The sequence below is a fragment of the Monodon monoceros genome, unplaced genomic scaffold (genome assembly GCF_005190385.1).
Source record: "Monodon monoceros isolate NGI ecotype Baffin Bay Population unplaced genomic scaffold, NGI_Narwhal_1 Super_Scaffold_1, whole genome shotgun sequence".
Taxonomy (NCBI): domain Eukaryota; kingdom Metazoa; phylum Chordata; class Mammalia; order Artiodactyla; family Monodontidae; genus Monodon; species Monodon monoceros.
Window position 1 is genome coordinate 83,731,387 of NW_021703765.1, and position 13,010 is coordinate 83,744,396.

The 13,010-nt window shown below is 47.2% G+C and overlaps 1 protein-coding gene across 1 annotated transcript in view; it reads left to right on the plus strand.

The window, feature by feature from the left end:
* The window catches only part of TMEM132C (transmembrane protein 132C), a 368,961-nt gene that overhangs the window by 249,484 nt on the left and 106,467 nt on the right, over positions 1–13,010 (plus strand). The window lies entirely within an intron of this gene.

Here is a 13,010-nt window from a genome sequence, read left to right on the forward strand (position 1 = left end):
AAGATCCCTGCCTTAGACTCACAGTAACCACTGCTTAGCGGAGCTTTTACACCTTGGCTTGGAAATCTGGAGACGCTTACGTCACCTGTTGTAGCTTCTGGCATCTCTGGCAGGAAGGGCAGGGCCCTGATTCTGCGGGTCTGTTGTTTGGGTTTGGGAGCAGAAATTAGTTTGCACGGTCTGTTGTGCTTTGCGGAGGCTTATTCATTCTCCCCACCTACACTCTTGTCCTCGAGGCTGTGTCATCTCCCGTTGCCCTGCCGTTGCCCTTGCTTATCAGAGGCTGCTTTCTTACAGCGTGTCTGTCCTTTGCGCAAAGGGTGTGATGCTGTGATTTATACTAAGAAATACATATTTGGTCTTCATCCCTGTTCCTGGCATAGAGCTCTGAAAACCGTTGCGATTTCGCAGAATGAGAGCGTAAAGCTGTCTTCTGTTTACGTTAATAAGGTTACTTTTGGAAAGCCTCCTAGGTCACCTTAAGATGCGGGTTGCAGGGTACCAACCATGTGATTGGAGGAGGGTTGGACCTTTCAGTCCCACCCCTGGCCTCCGTGTTCGAGAGGGAGACTGGAGATTGAGTTCAATAGCCAATGGCCAATGAGTTCATCAACGGTGCCCATTTAATGAAGCCTCCGTAATAACTCGAAAATACTGGCTTTGGAGAGCTTCCGTGTTGGTGATGGCGTGGAGACTTGGGGAGAGTGGCGCCTGGAGAGGGCATGGCAGCTCCGCCCACTTTCACCGTGCCTTACCCCGTGCATCTCTATCACCGGCTGTTCCTGAGTTATACCCTTTCATAATAACCAGTAACCTGGTGAGTCAAATGTTTCTCTGAGTTCTGTGAGCCGCTCCAGCAAATTAATGGAACCCAAGGAGGGGGTCATGGTAGCCTCTAATCTTTAGCCCGAGGGTCAGAAGCACAGGGGACAACCTGGACTTGCGATTGGCATCTGAAGGTGGGGACAGTCTCGTGGGACTGAGCCCTTGACCTGTGGGATCGGACACGATCTCCAGGTAGGTAGTGTCAGAACTGAGGTGAAGTGTAGGACACCCAGCTGGTGTCAGAGTATTACTTGGTGGTGGTAGAAAAAGGACACACATCAGAATTGGTGTCGGATTCATAAAGGATTAGACTCAGTCTTCAGTCAGGAGGACTTTAAAGACAGGAGGTGACAGTCAGTGGCAGTGATGCATAGGGATGGTATGTGACAGTCTAGTCAGACATTCTGGAATATTACTTAACATAATTGCTTTCTGTGTATAAAAGCAACACATACTCATTTTAGAATATTTGTGAAAACAACTATATGAGAACAAAACTTAAACAATGCATCAATACCCCTTCTACCGAAGGATAACCCACTGCTAACGTTGATTCATTTTCTTTCCATGTTTAATGCATAGATAACATCTGTGTATAGTAAACGTGTAGTAGATTCACTTATTTTACAAATTTGGTATCGTAATATATATCCAGATTCTTAAGATGATTTCACTTATATTGATAACATCTTCCTTTGACATTAACTATTCCTCAGAAGTATTTTAAGATTCCATCACATAGATTTAACATTCCATAAATCACCGTATCCATAGTTCGGGCTATTTAATTTGTTTCCAAGTTTTATTTTCATAGATAATGCAGCAACAAACGAGCTTTCACATGAATTTTGTCCACTTCTCTTTTTGCTTGAGGTGGCTTCTTAGAATCAAAAAGTTAGATCCTTTTTTAGGGCTCTTGATACAGTCTGTCAGTGTATTTTCCTGAAGGGATTAGCGCTAAAGGAAGAAACATCCACTTCCATTACTGGATGTATTTTCTTAAGTGAACTCTTCAAACCTGCCCAGAAAAACTCTGCAAATGCTCCACTGCATTTAGAAACACCCAGTTCTTTCGGGACTTCCCTTGTGGCGCAGTGGTTAAGAACCCACCTGCCAATGCAGGGGACACGGGTTCGAGCCCGGGTCGGGAAGGTCCCACATGCCGCGGAGCAACTAAGCCCGTGTGCCACAACTACTGAGCCTGCGCTCTAGAGCCCGCGAGCCACAACTACTGAGCCCTCGTGCCACAGCTACTGAAGCCTGCACACCTAGAGCCCGTGCTCCGCCACAAGAGAAGCCACTGCAATGAGAAGCCTGCCCACAGCAGCGAAGACCCAATGCAGCCAAAACTAACTAAATAAATAAGTTTATAGAAACACCCAGTTCATTTATCTGTAAGACCCCTTCCTCAGTCCTGCCTTCCGTGTGTAGCCAGCAAACACATCTGGTGTCCTGAACAGCTTCCTGGATCAAACCCCAACCTTCAGCATCATGACGCCAAGAAGGATTGTTAGTACATCTGAGGGGTGAGTGTTGGGCGTTTCACCATGTGAAAACGTGGCTAGAAAGAAATGCATGCATGGGTCCCTTGCTCTAAGCACGAGATCAGAGGTCAAATTAAATCTCCTGAATCAAATGCACATAAAATCTAATTAACCCACAAGATTAGTGTTGATTATGCAAGTTAAAGGGAACGTGTTCATTAACAGGCAATGGATTTGTGTGTGTAAATAGTTCTTTATGTCACAGTCAGAAGGAGTCTCAAAGCGAGGGAGATAAGCTTTGCTGTACGGGAGCAGGTTCTGAAGAGTCCTGGTGGCAACCCTGTGTGTTCTGATTTTCTGGGAATTTGACGTTGGGACCAGGTGTGTTTGCAGAGATCGTAAACATCATGCGTGATTTTCCACTGTCAGCCGCGCTGGATGTCACGGTAGCGGGAACTGTGGTTTAAAACCAGCGTTTCCTTCCTTCTGAATTCTAGAGGGTTTTTTTACTGCTTTGAGTTAGACTGGCCACAAGCTGGGTGGTTGTGAGGGCCTGGAATTCCCTGCATCCTCCCAGGTTTCTTAACATGATGTCTTAGAAGGTAATTGTTGCCTTTGCAGAAGAGCCGCCATGTCAGGACTGGGGTCAGGGCTGTGCTGAAGCCATCCAGTGCCAGCTCGTGAGAGCTGATTGGATTGCTCGAATCTCCTCCCCAATCTCTCATGCGGCGACCGGCAGTATTTACACCATGGCAATTGGCAAACATCACAAACTAGGACTTCTGGCCATTGTCGGAAGGCCTGTTTACCAGCACACAACGGAGGGATGTCCCCGCTCACTCACTTCCTCAGCTGGACTTTCAGAAAACATTGCTTGGTTCACGTAAGTCTGAGGTGCTGTGCTCCGTGCCAGGTCGATACCCACTGAGTCAGGTCCACACCCTGTCTTCAAGGAAACTAAAGTCTGTGGAGCACGTAGGAACAGACTGACCGCAGCTCAAATAAGGGCTTTTGATGACATGGAAGGTGCAAACTTCACAGGGATGTGAGGGCTTACTTCCCTCTGCCTGGAGAGCACAGGCCAAGAGTATTTGTTGTCTAGTGTTTTGTAAGAAAACACCCCCAAACTGAGACGTTTATTTATTTATTTAAAGAGCATCATATTTTAAAATATTTATTTATTTATTTTCGCTGCGCCGGGTCTTAGTTGCAGCCTGTGGGAAACTCTCAGTTACGGCATGTGGGATCTAGCTCCCCGACCAGGGATCGAACCCACCCAGGAGCGTGGAGTCATACCCACTGGACCATCAGGGAAGTCCCCAAAACTTAGACATTTAAAACAATGCGTTTGGGCTTCCCTGGTGGCACAGCGGTTGAGAGTCCGCCTGCCAATGCAGGGGACATAGGTTCGTGCCCCAGTCCGGGAAGATCCCACATGCCGCGGAGCGGCTGCGCCCATAAGCAAGCCATGGCCGCTGAGCCTGCACGTCTGGAGCCTGTGCTCCGCAACGGGAGAGGCCACAGCAGTGAGAGGCCCGCGTACCGCAAAAAAGAAAAAACACGTTTATTGTCTCATAGTTTCAGCGGGTTAGAGATCCAGGCACATCTTATCCGGGTCCTCTTCTTGAGGGTATCTCACTAGGCTGCAATCAGGGTGTCAGCCAAGCTCAGTGGTTTCTCACCTGAAGGCTCAACTCGGGAAGGAACCACTCGCAAGCTCATGAGCTTGTTGGCTCAACCCAACTTGAGATTCTCAGAAACATAAGGGCCCCTGCTTCCTTCCCTGGTGAAACAGCCTCTTCTGTGTACAATTGGGAGGGAGAAGACCATCCTTCAAGACAGCTGTTTCGATGGAGCATTTTCCCCCTGTAGCCCAGCACCTCTGAAAGATCCTGTGCACTCTGGTCCTGGAGCCACGTCTGTAAACCCTCAGATCCAGGAAGAGACGTTGCACCTGGTCCATACACACACCCAACTGTGCTGCATTTAGTTTCCACCCCGCTAGAGTAATGTTTTAGCAGTCTGAGCATCTCGGCAACCACACAGAATCAACTCACAACCTACTAGATGGTGCTTCACCCTTCTGGGTTGTGAGGCCAAGGGAGCAATTAATATCCTGTCCAAACCCCATGACTTTAAGTGAATCAAGCAACAAGCAGATCCCTCTGTGGCAGCAGTCAAAGAAGATGAAAGGTATGGATGGCGTGTTTGAGCACAGGAACACATTTTGTGGTCCTCCGAGTGTATGTTCCTTGGGAAGCACCTTCTACTTGCTCTTTTCTCTCCCTTCCACCTTCTGAATCTTTTTCAAACCTGGGATCTGGGCTAGTCTGAGCATCTGGGGATCAAGAATTTCATAAAGCCTGGGAAGTGAGCCCAACATTGAGGGAGGGCACAGCCTACCCAGGGCTCCCCTCGACCCCAGGCTTGCACCTTTATCTAATCCACGCTTTCGCCCTAAGCTTTCCCTGGGTCTTACTCTCCCAAGTTCATTCCTTTAGGAGAAACGCCAAAAATTAGGGTTTTCTTTAAACTATGGGCATTCTTTTTTTTAATTTTTATTTTAGTTACTTATTTTTTTTGAAGTATAGTTGATTTACAATGTTGTGTTAATTTCTTCTGTACAGCAAAGGGATTCAGTCATATATATATACATTCTTTTTCATATTCTTTTCCATTATGGTTTTTCACAGGTTATTAAATATAGTTCCCAGTGTTGTATAGTAGGACCTTGTTGTTTATCCATTCTCTGTAGAATAGCTTACATCTGCTAGCCTCAACCTCCCAATCCACCCATCCCCCACCCCCCCTCCCCCTTGGCAACCACAAGTCTGTTCTCTATGTCTGTGAATCTGTTTCTGTTTCATAGATAAGTTCATTGTGTCGTATTTTAGGGTCCACATATAAGTGATGTCATATGGTGTTTGTCTTTCTCTGTGTGACTTACTTCACTTAGTATGATAACCTCTAGGTCCATCCATGTTGCTGCAAATGGCATTGTTTCATTCTTTTTAATGGCTGTGTAGTATTCCATTGTACATATGTACCACATCTCCTTTATCCATTCATCTGTCAGTGGGCACTTAGGTTGCTTCCATGTCTTGGCTCTTGTGAATAGTGCTGCTATGAACACAGGGGTGCATGTATCTTTTTGAATTACAGTTTTGTCAAGGCATATGCCCCGGAGTGGGATTGCTGGATCCTATGGTAGCTCTCTTTTTAGTTTTCTGAGGAACCTCCACACTGTTCTCCATAGTGGCTGCACCAACTTACATTCTCACCAACAGCGTAGAGGGTTCCCTTTTCTCCACTCCCTCTCCAGTGTTTGTCATTTGTAGACTTTCTGGTGACGGCCATTCTGACAGGTGTGAGGTGGGACCTCACTGCGGTTTTGATTGCATTTCTCTAATGATTAGTGATGTAGAGCATCTTTTCATGTGCCTGTTGATGGGCATTCTTGGAAGTTAACAGGGAACTCCATGCTGGCGATGCAGCCTCCAGGGTTCTGAGCAGGACTCGCTCCCCCCGAGGGTCGCTGCGTGCCACCTGCAGGCCTCCCGACCTGGCCTCGCACACCTGTGCTGTTATCTCCTGAACGCCTGTATTTAAATGGGTTCACTTGTGCATTTTAAAAGTTCCATATTAGGTTTTATTTTTAAAACATTAGCATTCGGGTGGACTAGATCTCTCTGGGGAAGCAAACGTAGTATCTCAAATACAGAAAGTTAAATAACAGTAATATCCTGTATGTTTCACAGTGCTTGACAACATACAAAGTAATACTGTGTGTATTTCGTAGTTCCTGGCCGTTTACAAAATGCTTTGTGTACATTATTTCAGTAGCTCTTCTCCGTGGTTTCCTGAACTGAGAGTCACACTGTTGGGCAGATAAAGAAAAGAAATGAAGACATTCCGAGGCAGAAAGCATCCACTTGAATATTCGTGCGAATACTTTTTTTTTTACAATGTTTTCTTCTAAAATAAACTTCATGTCTATAAATACATAGGAAAAGCTTATATTCACTGCATGAATTAAAGGCGAGTGTAAACGAATACAATTTAAATGAACAAATACTATTGATGGCTAGCTGGCTGGTGTTACCAGCAGAAGGCTCTGCACTTGACCTTGGGGTTAGAAAGGGATTAGCAAATACCCAGGAGGTGTTAAAGATACACTAGCCCCAACAGGAGACTTTCTTTTTTTTTTCCTCCTTAGTTTTTCTTCCTTATCTTTTTATTAACCTTATTTTCTTCAATGCCCCTATGTCACTTTTATAATCATAAAAAAAGTATTAAAAAACACATTTTAAACCCACATTCCATACCTTATGTAGCTATTACCATTATTATACATATAAATACTTTTATACAGTTGGGATCAGCCTGTGATAGATCTCCTTTCGTAACTTGACATTGCCAAAGCCCTTTGCCTGCCCCAAACTTAGTTTGTTCATTAGCTGCCTAACAACTTATTAAGTAAAAAAACCTTAATTTATTTTGAGAGCCCCCTGTTGTAGGGCATCTCGGTGGTCTGCTCCTAACATTTTTGTGTAAATAAACCAATGGTGCACATTTCCATGGCTCTGTGGTCCCTCCCCACCCCCCCTTCCTGGGAGACTGCAGGGGGTCTCGATGCTGCAGGTAAGATTTGCAAATCTACCTTACAGGTGTGTGTGGTCAGTTGCAAGCTGAGAGGCTGCCCACACAGCAGGGCTCAAGCAGGGCATCCTCACAGGAATCGGACCATTTCACCAGGGGCTGCAGACACAAAGGAGCCAGACAGCTAGCCCTGCATGCCGGGTGAGGTAGGTGGAGAGCAGGACAGACTGCACCCACATAGGGGGGACGCTGGAACCTTCCCAGGTGAGGACGCAGGCCCCGTGTTGGCCCGATCTCTGGATTATTTTTAGAACAGCTGAAAATCCAGACTGTCCTAGAAAAATCTCCCAATTTTTAAACATTTGCTCAGATTTTTAAAATCACAGTGTAGATCAACCAAAAGGAATATTGTTCAGGAAGACAGTCCATCAGCGAATGAATTGTGCAAAAGTGGCCGGTTTGAACCAGTTGCACATTCCACTTTGGGTAAAACCGTGCCTGTTTTCTTTAGGGGGTTAATTGCCTGTATCTTCAAGGCATCAAATCGGCAGCAAAATAGCCTTCCTGGGCCTGGACTGTGTGTCTCCTTTAGAGGGATTTATAACTGAGGCGAGGCCTTTCAGAGATTCAGCTCACCTTCACTGTCACCACATACCTATGACGCCTTCTAAACAGACCAAGTGTCATGACACTGCTGTGCTTCCAGCACGTGTTGTAAACTCGCATTGTTCCTCCTGTACCTTATCCTTGATCATCCTCGGTTTTCATCAAGCATCAGCCCTACCAGGAAACCTGCCTGGGGCGTGGAGTTCCCTCCTTCCCAGCTTCTAGTGTAGTGGTAGGTCAGCCAGCATCCTCCAGCCAGCCGGTCTAGACGGAAGACATCCTCTGGGTCCTTGCACTTCCGTAGAAAAACCAAATGGTACTCATCCCACTCTTCCCTCTACTCAGGACAGCAGCCACCGCCACAGCTCCCAAGCCCCTCAGTCAGTACGCTTAAGGCATGCTCTGTGGCGAAGGAGACCAGGTCAGTCAGGCAGCTCATGAAAGGAGAAGGGCTTTTCCAAAAGCGAAGACCATTGAACATGGAGAATAAGATGCCCGTTAGTATTCATTTTAGCAGCCTCGATCGCAGACCTTATATTCACAGCTCTGCTCAGCTGTTTGTTTTCGGAGAATTCTGGGACACGAGTGTGCTCAGAGCTTCTGAGCGTAAACCGTTTCAGCAGAGCTTCTGGGAATGATCCACAAAGATAATCTGCTGTTCCCTGAAGGAAATTGCCCAGACTGAGTTCTTTCTTTAAGAGCTCTTTGAAGATGGCACAGAAAATCTGCTAGGCAAACGCCCACGAATGAAAACCTCGCCATCAGTGGGGTGAAGCGGACACTCCAGGTCCCTAAAGGGAGAAGTCTAAAGCATCCCCACTCAGCCCACCCTAAACTCACAGCAGACTCACGTCAACATGTGCGGCAGAGAATTTACTGATATACACACTGTGTGTGTGCTCCGTAAAATGTTTGTTTTCCTCCCACTTTCAGCTGTGACGAAGGTTAAAGCCCTGATGGTTGAGGTTATTGGTGTTTCCTGTGATTTACAGAAACTAAACTCTCCCAAGGGCATTTGCTGGAAGCCCCTGGGAGCGGCGGGGGGGAACAGGTAGAGGATAGGCTTTGAAGCAGCCTGAGAGAAGAAGAGATTTTCCTTGGCGACCCGAGAGCTGGTTCTGTCATCAAAACTTGATCTGACGTCTGAAATGGCCATTGGGTTTCTCCATTGCTTGGTGCTGTTTAAAAGTAGAGCATCAACCGTAATTAAGTGCAGTTATCAGACAGGAAAAGAGAAATATCGTATGATACCACTTATATGGGGAATCTAAAACAATGATCCAGTGATTTCACAAAACGGAAATAGACTCACAGACATATAAAACAAACTTAGGGTTACCGAAGGGGAAACGACGGGGAGGGATAAATTGGGAATTTGGGATTAACAGATACACACTACTATATATAAAATAGATGAACAACAAGGCCCTACTCTATAGCACAGGGAAGTACACTCAGTAGCTTGCAATAGCCTATAAGGGAAACAAATCGAAAAGAATATATATGTATATGTGCGTATATATAGGTATGTATAACTGAATCACTTTGCTGTACACCTGAAACACTGTAAACCAACCATACTTCAATTAAAAAAATTTTTAATTAAAAAGAAAAGTAAAGCATCCATGGTTTATCATCCCATCGAGGCCGCCGACAATGAAGGCCATCTGCTCTCCAAGGGAAAGCGGCATACTTCCACAGAGAAGGGATGGCTGCTGGGGTCAAAACCAGTGCCTAGGACGGGGCACCTGGGAGAGCCTTCACGATGGTGGATGCACTGGACACACCAGCGCACCATTCCCCCCAAACCGTACTGTGATATTCACATCATCAGTTTTCCGACGATGGCCCTGCGTACGAGAGGTTGTGTTTTCCAAGAATGTTCTCGATGGATGTGTTGTCAACGTCCCCATCTGGCCTGCTCTCTGGATCCCACTACTCTCCCGTTAAGAGAAGGGGCCTTTGTCTCCTCCCCCTGGAAGCTGGGTAGACTTCAGTGACGGGCTGACGACCAGTGTGCAAGCAGAGGTGATGCTCCGTGACTTTGAGAGCCAGGTCACCACAGAGCCTGCAGGCAGCGTGTCAGCATTCTAATGCCCTGAGGCCGCCATGCCGTGAGAAAGCCCAGCTCTCCCTGTGTACGCCCTGATCAAGGCAGAGGGTGGTGTCTAGCCAGCCACCCAGCCGAGCCCTTCCAGCATTCTTGATTCACATTAAAACGATCGTTTTATGCTGCTGAGTTTGGAGGGCGATTTACGACACCACAACAGGTAAACTGGGTCACTGAGTACCCGGAGGGGTTGAATTACTTGCCAACCTCGCCCAGCTATTCAGGGCCATGTGAACCCTGTTCTGTCTGATTCTAAACACTGCCCTCGCTTCTCCCACCGCAAGGAAGAGATTGCTAAATGAAGAGATGCTGAAAGGCCTGTCCTCTTACCCTGAAGGCCCTTTCCCAGCCTCGTTTATAGCCTTTCATGGCCAGAATGACGAGTTTTCTGTTTTCTTCCTCCCATCGCAGCCCGACGCGTGGTCCCCAGCCCAAACTGAAAATGTATAAAGTAAATACATCTCTCAGCGTCTGTCCTGAAACAGTTGATTGTGTCACGTTCATGAGTCCCCCAGGCTCTTTCCAGACCACTAATTAACTGTAAGGGGAGTATGTGGGGCCAGCGCCGTGGCCACCGGCAAGGGCAGGTGCATTTCAGAATCCACGGTCCTGTTTCCGGCGCCCCATCTGACTCAGAGGCGTGGGCGAAGTTGTCCTCCTGAAGCTGTCCCTACACTACTGGTCCTCAGAGAGCAAACTAGGTACTAGACAGGGCTGTGGGGACAGTGCTGTAATACCCCAAGGCTCTATGTGTTATGTTCAGAATCCTCCAGCCACCACCGAGCTGCCATGAGACCCTGGTTTTATCCACGTTGTCTGAATCCTTTAAACCTGGGGACCCTTGTTCAGATTGAGGGTCCTTCTCACACCTGACTGGTCTTCACCAGAAAGTGGCAGACAGCAGTGGAAATGAACTATTTCCCTTTAAAAAAAAAATGTAACGTTAATTTTTTTTTTCTTTCTGCACCAAAAGTAAAAGCTTTGCTCATGTGGTGTCTCCGTTCCCAAGTACCCCACGAAGCAGTATGGCGCCGTGAATAACAAACAGCATAGCCTCTGTTGCCCAGGCAACTCGGATCCAAGACTCAGCTCTTCTACTTGGAAGCTGTGTGGTTTTGTGCAGGTGAGCCCATCTCCTCGCGTCTTATCCGCAGGGGAGATGTTGAATAACAGAAGTACCTTCGTGGAGTACTCGTGAGAAAGGAATTGGTTTGTGTCAAGAGCCTATGTAGAGTGTTGGTTCTTGTATTTTCCGCGGAGCAAAGCTTCTTTTAAGTTCTTCCTGACTTTTTTACACAATGGCCCGGACTTCCTTGCATTGGAAGTGTGAAAGAGGCGCAGCCCTCTTTCCTGATGGTGGCAAATGTCAATCACAACCACACTGTCCTGCCGACTTGGACGTCATCCCCAAGATCTGGAAACTCGATTCTGCCCACCTTCCTCCTCGTTCCTCTGCTGAAACTCCTGGCTCACAATTGATGGGGTTTCAGTAGCTGGTCGGCTGTGGGCTTTGCTCTCACCCTCAGGGCAACCTGAACTTAGAAGGGGTGGCAGAGACGGAGGTCAGAGGAACAGCAGTAACCTGTGGGCACCTGTGGGTTGACTGTTCCTTGCTTGGACTATGTGTAAGCCAACCCCAACGGTCTAAGTCTTGTCGTAGTTTGTCATTTTACTAAGGCATATTTTCCCCTTCTGCTTTTATTATTTTTTTACTCTTCATTTATTTTGGTGGGGGGCAGGGGGGTAGGTAATACATTCACACAGTTCCAAACGCAAAATGTAGACAGGCCAACATACCAGAAGACTACATCTTCCTCCACTTACCCAGCCCCCTTCCCCAGAGGTCATCAGAGTTCGCGCTTTATCACATCCCTTTCCAAAGATATTTATTTTATACATATGAAAACACACACACACAGATACATATATTTCCTCCCCCACTTCAATTTTAAAAGCATTATGTTGCTTCTTTTTTCGCCTAGCAATATACCTTGTAATTTTTCCATATCAGCACATACAGTTCTTTATTCACCTTTTTTTTTTAAAGCATCACTTATTATGATATATGGCATCATTTATCTGAACCAACACCCTATTATTAACTGGTCTTTAGGTTCTACCATCTTTGGCCTGGCCTTTGAATAACCTTGTCCAAACACCATCTTGAACTTCTGTGATTATTTCTGTGAAATAAATTGCAGAAGTGAGCTAGCCGAGGAAAGTGGTACAGGCATTTGCGAATGTGATGGGTTTTGACATGTTACATAGAAATCGTATTGATTTACACCACCGTCCACCCACACCCACACCCTGCTAACAAGCTCTTTGATCTCTTGATGCTTGGATTTTATTTCCTCGTGCATGACTGGGCTGGCAAGTAGCCTGAGAGTAGCACGCAAGGTGGGAATCATGGTGTGGATTTTTAGGATGTCGCTGCCAATCCATCCTGGTAACTCCTGGGAAGTTCTGGGATGGCATTTGTGGCCCCGGGGTCTTCAGTGTCCCTGGAGCATCTCCCCTGGGTGTGCAGTGGATCTGCCGTACAGACAGCCGCTATTTACGAACACGTGCAGCGTATAGGCTCTACATTAGGTCTCTCTGAATTCTCACCTAATCTGAGCTCTCTGCTCCCCAGTCGCAGCCCCCATCCATTCTGCTCCAAATAGCCACAGAGTTCTGTTTAAAACATAAATCAGATCGCAGAAGCTCTTATTGTTTTGGCCTTCCAGAGCTTCCCATCACACCCAGAATAAAATCCCAGCGCTTCACCTTGACCTCCGAGGTCCTGGAGGTGATCTGGCCCCTGCCCGCCTCCCTGGTCATACCCTTTATGCTTCTGTCATCAGTCACCAGTCGTCTTCCACCCTGGCCGCTGTGGCACCTGTAGCTCACGATCCAAGCTTGTTCCTGCCACAGGACCTTTGCACCTGCTATTTGCTCTGACCAGACTCTGCATGACTGGATCATTCAGATGTTTAGGTCTTAGTGCACCTGTCGTATTCTCAGAGAGGCGGTCTGTGACCGCTCACACGGGTCACCAGTTTCGTTTTCTTTCTAGAACTCACCAGTGTGAAATTACCTTGTTTGTTTACTATCTGTCTCTTCCCAAAAGTATGTAGACGCCATGAGGGAAGGAAGGGACTTGCCCATTCTTTTTGTTTGTTTGTTTGTTTTTGCGGTACGCGGGCCTCTCACTGTCGTGGCCTCTCCCGTTGCGGAGCACAGGCTCCGGACGCGCAGGCTCAGCGGCCATGGCTCACGGGCCCAGCCGCTCCGCGGCATGTGGGATCCTCCCGGACCGGGGCACGAACCCGCGTCCCCTGCATCGGCAGGCGGACTCCCAACCACTGCGCCACCAGGGAAGCACCAGGACTTGCCCATTCTTA